The sequence below is a fragment of the Pogoniulus pusillus genome, chromosome 11, assembly GCF_015220805.1.
Source record: "Pogoniulus pusillus isolate bPogPus1 chromosome 11, bPogPus1.pri, whole genome shotgun sequence".
NCBI lineage: Eukaryota > Metazoa > Chordata > Aves > Piciformes > Lybiidae > Pogoniulus > Pogoniulus pusillus.
The window spans coordinates 21,149,545-21,158,445 of record NC_087274.1 but is presented as its reverse complement, the minus strand read 5'-3'; the positions used below and the strand labels follow the sequence as shown (position 1 = coordinate 21,158,445).

General features: G+C 39.0%; 1 long non-coding RNA gene across 1 annotated transcript; it reads right to left on the bottom strand.

Moving 5' to 3' along the window:
* Positions 1-7,456, bottom strand: LOC135179504 (uncharacterized). The gene is made up of 3 exons (XR_010304020.1): positions 7,365-7,456; positions 892-975; positions 1-96 (listed from the first exon to the last, which is right to left on the bottom strand). It is a non-coding gene; the product is annotated as an uncharacterized LOC135179504 (long non-coding RNA).
* Between the last annotated feature and the right edge of the window lie 1,445 nt (positions 7,457-8,901).

The following is an 8,901-nucleotide window of genomic DNA, read 5'->3' as shown; positions in this document are numbered from 1 at the left end:
TCTTGAGTATCCTGCAAGAATGGTATTGAGCTATTGTCTTCAATGTGATTTTCAATCATTCTTCATCTCTTAAAATGTCACTAGTGAGTATGCCTTCTGTGAGGAGACAAGTCAGCAAAAATCATGATGTAGTCAAAGAGCAATAATGCTAATTTATTTTCCCACAAGAAAACACTTTCAGGCCTTTTGGCAATATAAATAAGTTATTTTGTATTGGGTTTGTGACTTTGTTCATCGATCCACTTAGTATGTGGGTGCATAGTCATTCTACTTAAAGGCAATGCATCTCTTAGCAACAACTGATATTAACAAACTTGGTTCTAAGTCTTTCAGAATCACAGCTGTCACATATTTGCAAGATACAAAAGTATTGGTTGAAGTGTAATCTAATTCTGTCTCAGTCAGTTCTGTTTGGTAGCTGAAGTTAAAAATATCTGTTTACGCCCACAGGAGAAGAATCATGTAAAGATTCTTTCCTCCATTTTATGTTCAACATCTAAGCAGCACATGATTATTTGCATGGGATAATCTTCTTATAAGATATTGTTTTATAGACACTATCATCCTATGTGTTTCACTTGCCTTTTGTTTTTTTATCTCAATGTAAAAATTACCTGCTAGAGTTTACCATAATTTTTTTCCTGAGTTACAGGCTCACTAAAGATCAGTTTGGCTCCTAGGTGAGCTAAGGGCATTAGTCAACATCAATATGTCCTTGAATAATGCAAGTACAAATCATGTTACACAATGCTACAGACTTGAAAGTCGGGTTTGACTTCTCACTGGTACATTTCCATTATTTGTTTGCTTTGGATACTGTGTCATATAGTACAGGTGCTGCTGCACAGGTAAAATCAATGGTGCTTCCAGTGACAGGTTTTCCATACTTACCATCTTTGATATACTTTGGAGGAAACAATTCTGTTGAGATACTTTTCCATAGCATTATGTTCTGGGACTATAGCTTAAGGAGAACTGAAAGGCAAGAGGTACAGAAATATAGTTCAGTATTACAAGTTTTTAAAAACATGCTCACATTACCTTAAAAATAAATGTCATACTATTATGTTATTTTTGTTAAGACTTCAAGAGGCCCCTAGCATAACACTTTCGTAGCTCTTTCCCTGTCAGATATCTTGAATGTTTTTATCAAGGCAGTACTTTTTCTGTGACCAACAGTGACATTTTTTTTCCTGAACATGATCTGATCTCTATTTCTCACTGTCAACATTTCTTTAGAATTTATATCTTGAGCTAAATGCCACAACTAATACTTTGCTGCTGCCTCTATTGGAACACAAAATACTTGAACCTGACACCTGTTATGTAAGAAAAGCAGCCAATGGTCTTTTAAACCTCAGCAGAATGGAACCCAGTGATATGGGGCATGTCCCCATAAGGTTCATACATTGGAAATGAAAATGGCAGAAAGATTCTTAAATCTTTTTAACTGCAAACAATCTTAATCTCAAGGTGCTGGAAGAAAGGTTTGGTCATCTCTTCTTTCCTCTTTTTTTTTCTTGTTACTTGTCTGTAGCTATACTACATAACATTTAGAGATGGCTGTGTACATGGTAAGATAGTTTTAAGTGTTATAAAATGGGTGCAGCTGCCTTTGACTCCATCCTCAGCTGCTTCCTTAGCAGAGCAAAGCCAGACATGAGGTGTCAGTGGAATAGGTGGGAGGAAATCAGCAGAGAAAATGCATATGGAAAAATGGTTAGGAGAGCTTCCAAAAGTCATGAACTGGGAAGAGAAGGTCACCTGTGTGTATTGGGTTTGTGTGGCAAGATTTCGGTAGTGGGGGTGGGAGAGAGGTGATGGGGAGCTTCTGTGAGAAGCTGCTAGATGCTTCCTCTGTGTCCAGCAGAGCCAATGCAGATCTGCTCCAGAAGTCCCTCACTGGTTGAGATTGAGCTCTTCATCAGTGGTGGTACCACTTCTGTGATAACATATTGAAGAAGGGAGGAAACCCAGCTGCACAGCCACATTGCAGCCAGTAGAGAGGAGTGAGAACATGAAACAAATCTGCAAAAAACAAGGTGGGGGAGAAGGTAATTTGTATGTCAGAGTGGAGAGTCCCCTGCAGCTCATGGTGAAGACACTGAAGAAGTCCATGTTGACTGGATGGGGCTGGGTGCTAGGTTGGACTGGATGATCTTGGAGGTCTCTTCCAACCTGGTTGATTCTGTGACGATTCTGTGACTGTGTCTAGTGAGAAGGTGCTCCATACTGGAGCAGGAAGGAAGTGGCAGAAACAACGTGGGATGTCTTGGGCACCTGGCATTCAGCCATGGTCAACTCACCACACTGAGGAAGAGGCTCTGGGCACCTAAACAGGAGTTTCCTGTACCTAAGAGTGGAATTCTCAGTATCAGACAGGAAGTAGCTGGTGTCTTGTTCGGGTGTCAGAAAATAAGTTACCTTTAAAAACTGGGTTTGTAATGCATAAGTTTGTCAGCTATTTCTTTATATTTTTCAGGCCCAAAGAACAGAGTTCTCTCTCATGCCAAACTCAAGCAGAGACGGAATCTGTTACAAGAATCATTATCTATCAGAGTTGCTGTAAAAAGGCCTATTGATTTAAATAAATTGAAAATCTCAGGTCTGAAAGAGCATTTCTATTATGATGAAGCATGCAAATATATATGTACATAAAAGCTTCATGGTTGAAAATAGATTGTGACATCTTTAGATAGGATCTTAATTCTCTCACTGCTGGAGAGCATCTCTACTCAGGAGAGAATTCAAACACGTTAGATTTAAACATAAGAGTAAGTGCTTTTCTGATTTTGGGCAGTAAAAATGTGTCTTCAAATATGTTGAACCTCCTGTAGGACCAACTAAATCAGCTAAGAGGTTCTGGGGCTTCTGGTTTAGATTCTTATTTCTGAAAATCATGGCTTTTTTGTAATTGTAGTTGCACATGAAAAAACCATGAGTAATAGCATATGTAGAAAAGGAGATGTATTGCTTATGAATATACAACTAATGGCTCCGAGACCAAACTTTCAGTCATTGTAGGTCAAAATAAAGTCACGGCATTCATGAGTTACTGGAAGCTTGAAAGACGTTCTACTGTTTCATTTGTGATTTGCTACTTAAACAATGCTAGAACAGATGCAGATTACCTAATCCGGTGTGCAGTATAATGAAATACCTTATGCAGAGCTGCTTTCCATTAACACAGATGTTGGTTTTACATATATAAGCAATGCAAATGTTTGTTTACATATATGTGACAGCTAAATAGTGAAATCCAGCTCAACTTCAGGAGCTAAGTGTTGTTTTGACATTAGAGATGTTCTAAAATCACCCTGTCTCATTCAAGCAAGGGTTTAATGCTACACTTTAAAATAATTTTCACCCCTTTAAATGGTTTTTGCTTTAGTTACCATTTTTGTTACTAACTCTTCTAATCCAGTTGTAAAATGTGACAGCAGAAATTGGATCAAATTCAACTCTGACTTAATTACAGTAATGCCAACATAGTTTGCATGGTCTTCTCTATGTTAATGTGCAGATGCAAATTGTATTCACAATCCTGGTCTATCAATCTATCAAACTGCCTATCCATAGCAAACCTACAGCATCAAAGGGGTGATTATGCCACGCACTGAAAACCCTCTCTAGTAGCACGATGAGATAAGAATATGTTGTCAGTTGGACCTCAAAAATTCACTTTTTTTCCCCCTCAAGTTTGTTTTTTTAAATTATTTTGAAGCAAGCAATTTTAATTTGGCAGGCTGAGTAGAAATCCAATTACCATTTGGAACTCTAGGAGGATTGCTCTACCGTGATGAGTAACAAGATGCACTAGAATGTGTTTGGGATTGCTCTTTCAGCCCTGGCAGATCATAAAATAAGGCACTTGCACTTAAAAGGCTTCATATTCCTGCAAAATATCCCTACTTGCCCTATATCTGCATCAACTAGTAGGGTGTCAATGAAACATGTTTTTCCTTTCCATTTTCAAGTTATTCTTGTGAGGTCCTGTAGTTTACAACAAGTTGTATGCACCAGAGCCACTTTAAAAGTGGACAGAACTCAGAGAGGGACACCAAGAGCAAAAGGTGAGATTCCAACTCTAAGCCACTAAATTCACATTTGCAGTATCAGAAGGTAGGTATTGGGGAGCCACTGGCTGCTCTAAAGAATCCAGCAATTGAAACAATATGAAATAGATTCCTTTTTGGAAAACCTTATGGACACACAATTTCAAAGAAAGAGATGACTAAGAAATAGTCCTGTCCTCTTTACATTATTGCATTTGAAGTACTGTCAGCATTTCTGTTACCAGGATTTACTGAGGAGTTCCAGATTAACTTCTAACTCAGCTCTAAGAATCTGTGCTTCTTTACAGTCTAATGGCTTTTTTTGTTGGCCTAAAAACCTTGCCTAGGTATGCATTGATGTTCATTTGTTTGCTTATAACACCTGCACATGCATCACCAAGTACTTCATTCTAGAGAGATGTTTATAAGCAAGAGGAACCCTAGACAAGCAATTACCCAACCAGCTTGCACAAAGATGACTCCCATGCATACGGATTATTTTTGTGGGCATTACTCAGCTGTTAAATTAGGGTAACTTGATCCAAAGTCTGGCTCTGGAGTTATTTTAGTGATCAGGATGCACTATTTTAGTTTTGTATTATAAATCCCTGTAATAAAACTGCTGACAGAACCTTTATCGCAGCATTGCTAGCAGATCATCTGTGATCATTATGATCTGCCAACAGATCATTTGTTCATTCAACCCAGGAATAAATGCTTGATACATAAATATAATAATTGCAGCCCTGCCCAGTCAGGATGACCCCTTTCCAAGTGACTGGAAGTTAAATGACTCATTCCCTCCTTTCTCCAGCCAGCACACTCGGTTCCCTCCCAGTACTTCTGTATTTCACAATCCATAATAATTTTTCTCCCCTTTTTGTAAGTGAGATTATTTGAAATGAAATCAGGAGAATTGTCCATTAAAATAATAACAGTTGAGTGTCTGAATACTGCCTGAATGCAGAACTATAATTTTAATTGCAAGTAGCACACTATGGCAATATACCAAACACACCTTGCTTAATAGAAATTTCACCCTTCCAGTAAGAAGGTTGAATTTTATGTCCCAATGTGTCAGCAGAGCACAAGCATATTGGAGTTCGTGATGTGCATAAGCAAGACTAATAAAGCAATACCTGAGAACTAATAGATGAAAAGATAATAAAAGTCACATAAATTCTGTCTCTTCTGATTTACTCTTTCCTACTCACAACATGTTCCTGGCTTCTGATGCTGTGAGTTAAAATTGCTTATGGTGCAACTCACCTTCTTGTCTTATTTTTTACTTCTGACATTGTTCCTCTGTGGCAGATCCTGTTCTTGCCTTCCTAGCTGTGTTTGGCTCATGTCCTCAATAGACACATTTTTAAAACTTCACCTGAACATTATTGTTGACCTTTTAGACCTCTAGCCCAATTTGACTGGGGGGTCTAAGGGCTTACTGAATCAGCTGCATGATCGTGGTGTCCTGAAGGCACAACTAGGAATTGAGTGTTTCACTCTGGAAAAGAGCTGGTGTCCTGGGAGAGAGGGACAGCCTCCCATTTGTCTGTTCACTGTGATGCTGAACATTATTGTTGACCTTTTAAACCTCTAGCCCAATTTGACTGGGGGGTCTAAGGATGTGCTAGTTTGAAGCAAGCTAGAATGTTTTGGTGAGAAAAACTAGATGATAGGCTGTGAAGGGAAAACATTGGTGATGTCTCCTTCCCTCAGAGTCTCGCTGAAGAAGAATGTAAACATTAGATAACACTTGCCATTTTGTCTGCACTTTCGGGCTGGGCTTTGACCGAGCTACATCTCCCTAACCTCACCTGCCACTAACCTTGCTTCTCAACCTCTTGCTGAACCTCTATTCTTCCTTAGGACTGGGGTAAGGTTGAGAGGGGCAGGGGGAAGGTGCAGGGGTGGTTGAGAGGCCCTCCTGGGGACTCAGGTTTCTGGGAGGGCAGTTGTGCTTTTGTATTATTTTTACCTTGTATATTTTTGTATATTTCTGTATATATTGTAAATAACTGCTTGTATATTGTGCTAGCTGTAAATAAAGAGCTTCATTTATATCCCCAGAGTCCGACTGAGTCTAGCTAGGTGCTTACTGAATCAGGTGCATGATCATGGTGTCCTGAAGGCACAGCTAGGAATTGAGTGTTTCACTCTGGAAAAGAGCTGGTGTCCTGGGAGAGAGGGACAGCCTCCCATTTGTCTATTCACTGTGATGCTAGAAGCCTCCTCTTTTAGGAAGTTAAGTAGACTGATCCTGAGTCAGCTCTTTCAGTGCAACAAAGCCTGATTTCTGTGGGCTTTCAAAGAAATAGCTGAGCAGGTGATTCAGCACTGAGAAAGTGAGAGCAATTACTGGGTAGCTGGAGGTGATAAGCAGTTTTGCAAGGGAGCCACTTGTATTTACAGTTTTAGGCCTGGGTCCACTGATGTCATGTTAGGCACAGGATTAAGAATTGCGAGTTAAAAATTAGGAGTAGGTTAGCAACTGAATTTCTCTTGTGGGAAATGGATTTCCAGGTTGGGAACACCTCTAGCACTTAGGCAGTTTTCCCATTTTCTAAGTATATCTATTCATTTTAATTTGCATAAAGAACACGGATATCTAAGTCCCCAATTACTTTAAAAGCAATATTTCGATTGATACACTGAAGTAATTAGTTCAAGAAGGAAATGACATTACATAGTGGAAAGCTTGGTTTGCCAAGGATCAATTTGTTGACATTTGAATCCAACTAGAAATGAAATGCATGGAACAAAAAGTAGACTATTTCAGCAAAAAGCCATCTCAATCAATTTGGAACAAATGAAAAGGATGCCTGCTACTCAGCCAGAGGGCCTAAGTCTGTGAGTTCTCTACAGTAGAAGACTTACAAATGACCATTTAAAACATGAGGAGAATAGAACAGTTTGATTTCATGGGGAATCAACATGCTTTTTTTTTTTCCCAGTAGAATCCTTATTTCTATAACATTTTTTCCTTTGTATGCCACCTTAAATCAGAACAGTGGTGCTTGATACAGCAATGTCTGTTAGCATCTTTAAAAACCTCAAAGGATTTACATCAGGAAATGTAATCTCAAAGGAAATACATCAGGAAGGCAAATACTGTACCTTTGATTTACACCTGAATATCCTTTGATATATTGTTACAATCATTTATGTACTGTTATATAAATTAGCAGTGTTACCCCTCCAAATAAAGCACAACAATTTCATTCCAAGTTTTCCTATCTAAACTGGAGATTATAATAACAACAAATCAAATACCAGGACATCTAACTTCACCTGGGCTTATGCTTCTACCTGATCTCAGTGGCTTCCTTTGCATCATCAGGCAGAAAGGGAAGGTTGCTTCTGGGCATCCGAGTTGTTCTTAATTAGGAAGTTCTGAATTTGTGCCTTTTTAAAGGAGGAAAAAAGTGCAGGGTGGTTACTTCTGTGAGAAACAAATTTCACTGAATTTGAATATATATTATCTGTGAGCGTTTTGGAAGCATTGGGGATGTATCCTATTATCAAATCTGCATGCTTGTAATAATGATGCAAACCAGAAAACTATGTTGACTTTAAATGATTAACATCTTTAGTAGTCATAAACTTTAGTAAACCATAAATCTTTAGTAAACACAAACGTTAGTAATCAAAACCTGTGAACTCTGGAAACAACGATCAATTTAAAAATATTTTAAACTCTGAAGCCTTGCCCCAGCTAGGTTAAAAAAGAACAAGCACAAGGTGAAACCAAAAATCTCTCCAAAACACCTAGGTACAGCTAGTTGTACTGACAGACTGAGTCTGCCTATTGCTTGCAGAGATCACTGTAGATGTATCAGAGCATTTTTGAGTGAGCATTTGGAGCAGGGGAAAATACGCTTTGAATAGTCTTATCATCTTACCTTTGACTTGGCTATTGCAGGTTCTAGGGGAGCAATGGGCAGACCGGACAACTTATGGGAGATGTTTAGGGCCACATGCATCTGTGGTAGCACCTCTCCTGTTTAATTATGTCATTTCTTGGCTTTGTGTTGACCTCTGGGACTTTCAGATCTGTTCACTACTCTTACTGATGCATCCAGGCTTTTATTTAACGAGTGATCTCTTGATTTTTAAAATGCCTCTTTCAGTCTAATTTTTATTTTTAATGATAACTTTATCAGATCTAAATAATTGCCAGCAAAGAGTTCTTGCCAGCAGCTGAGTGATCACACTCCGTGCTGTAATTCTGATGTGGATATAAATCATTTGCACTTGTCTGCTCATGAGTACAATTTCTCTTTGAAAGACTCATGAAGAAAATTGAAAGGTGAGCAAATTTTTAAGGAAAGGCCTGGAATTCTGTAGGGAAATGTTAAAACAAAAATATGGTTTTGCTTCTGTAGAACGTTTCATGTGTTTAGCACCAAAGGTAGAATGGTTTCGTCGCGGCTAAACTCAGTGTTTGCCGTAGAGCATCGAACTGAAGTTCAGCTGTGGCGCAGAAGCCACAAGTGCAACGCATCAGGAATCCTTTGTTCGATGCTGCCACCTTGTGGCTCTACGTGGGACCTGCTGGTGTAAGAGAGAAGCCCAAGCACTTCAATAGGACTTGCATGGCTTGGTGAGGACGTTGCATTGAAATACTTTCTGTTGTTACACGACCTGTCCATACCGAACCAATAGCACATGAAAAACAGGGAAAATACCTTGGCAATATTTCAGCTAAGCCCCAGGCTTGGCCATAGCAGATAGAGTGGTTACACGATGAAGTCAGTGTCAGTGACAGAAATGTGTGGGAGAGGTGTGGCATTTAGCACATCTTTTGATTACTACACTGGATGTAGCAAAGTAAAACTAAATACAT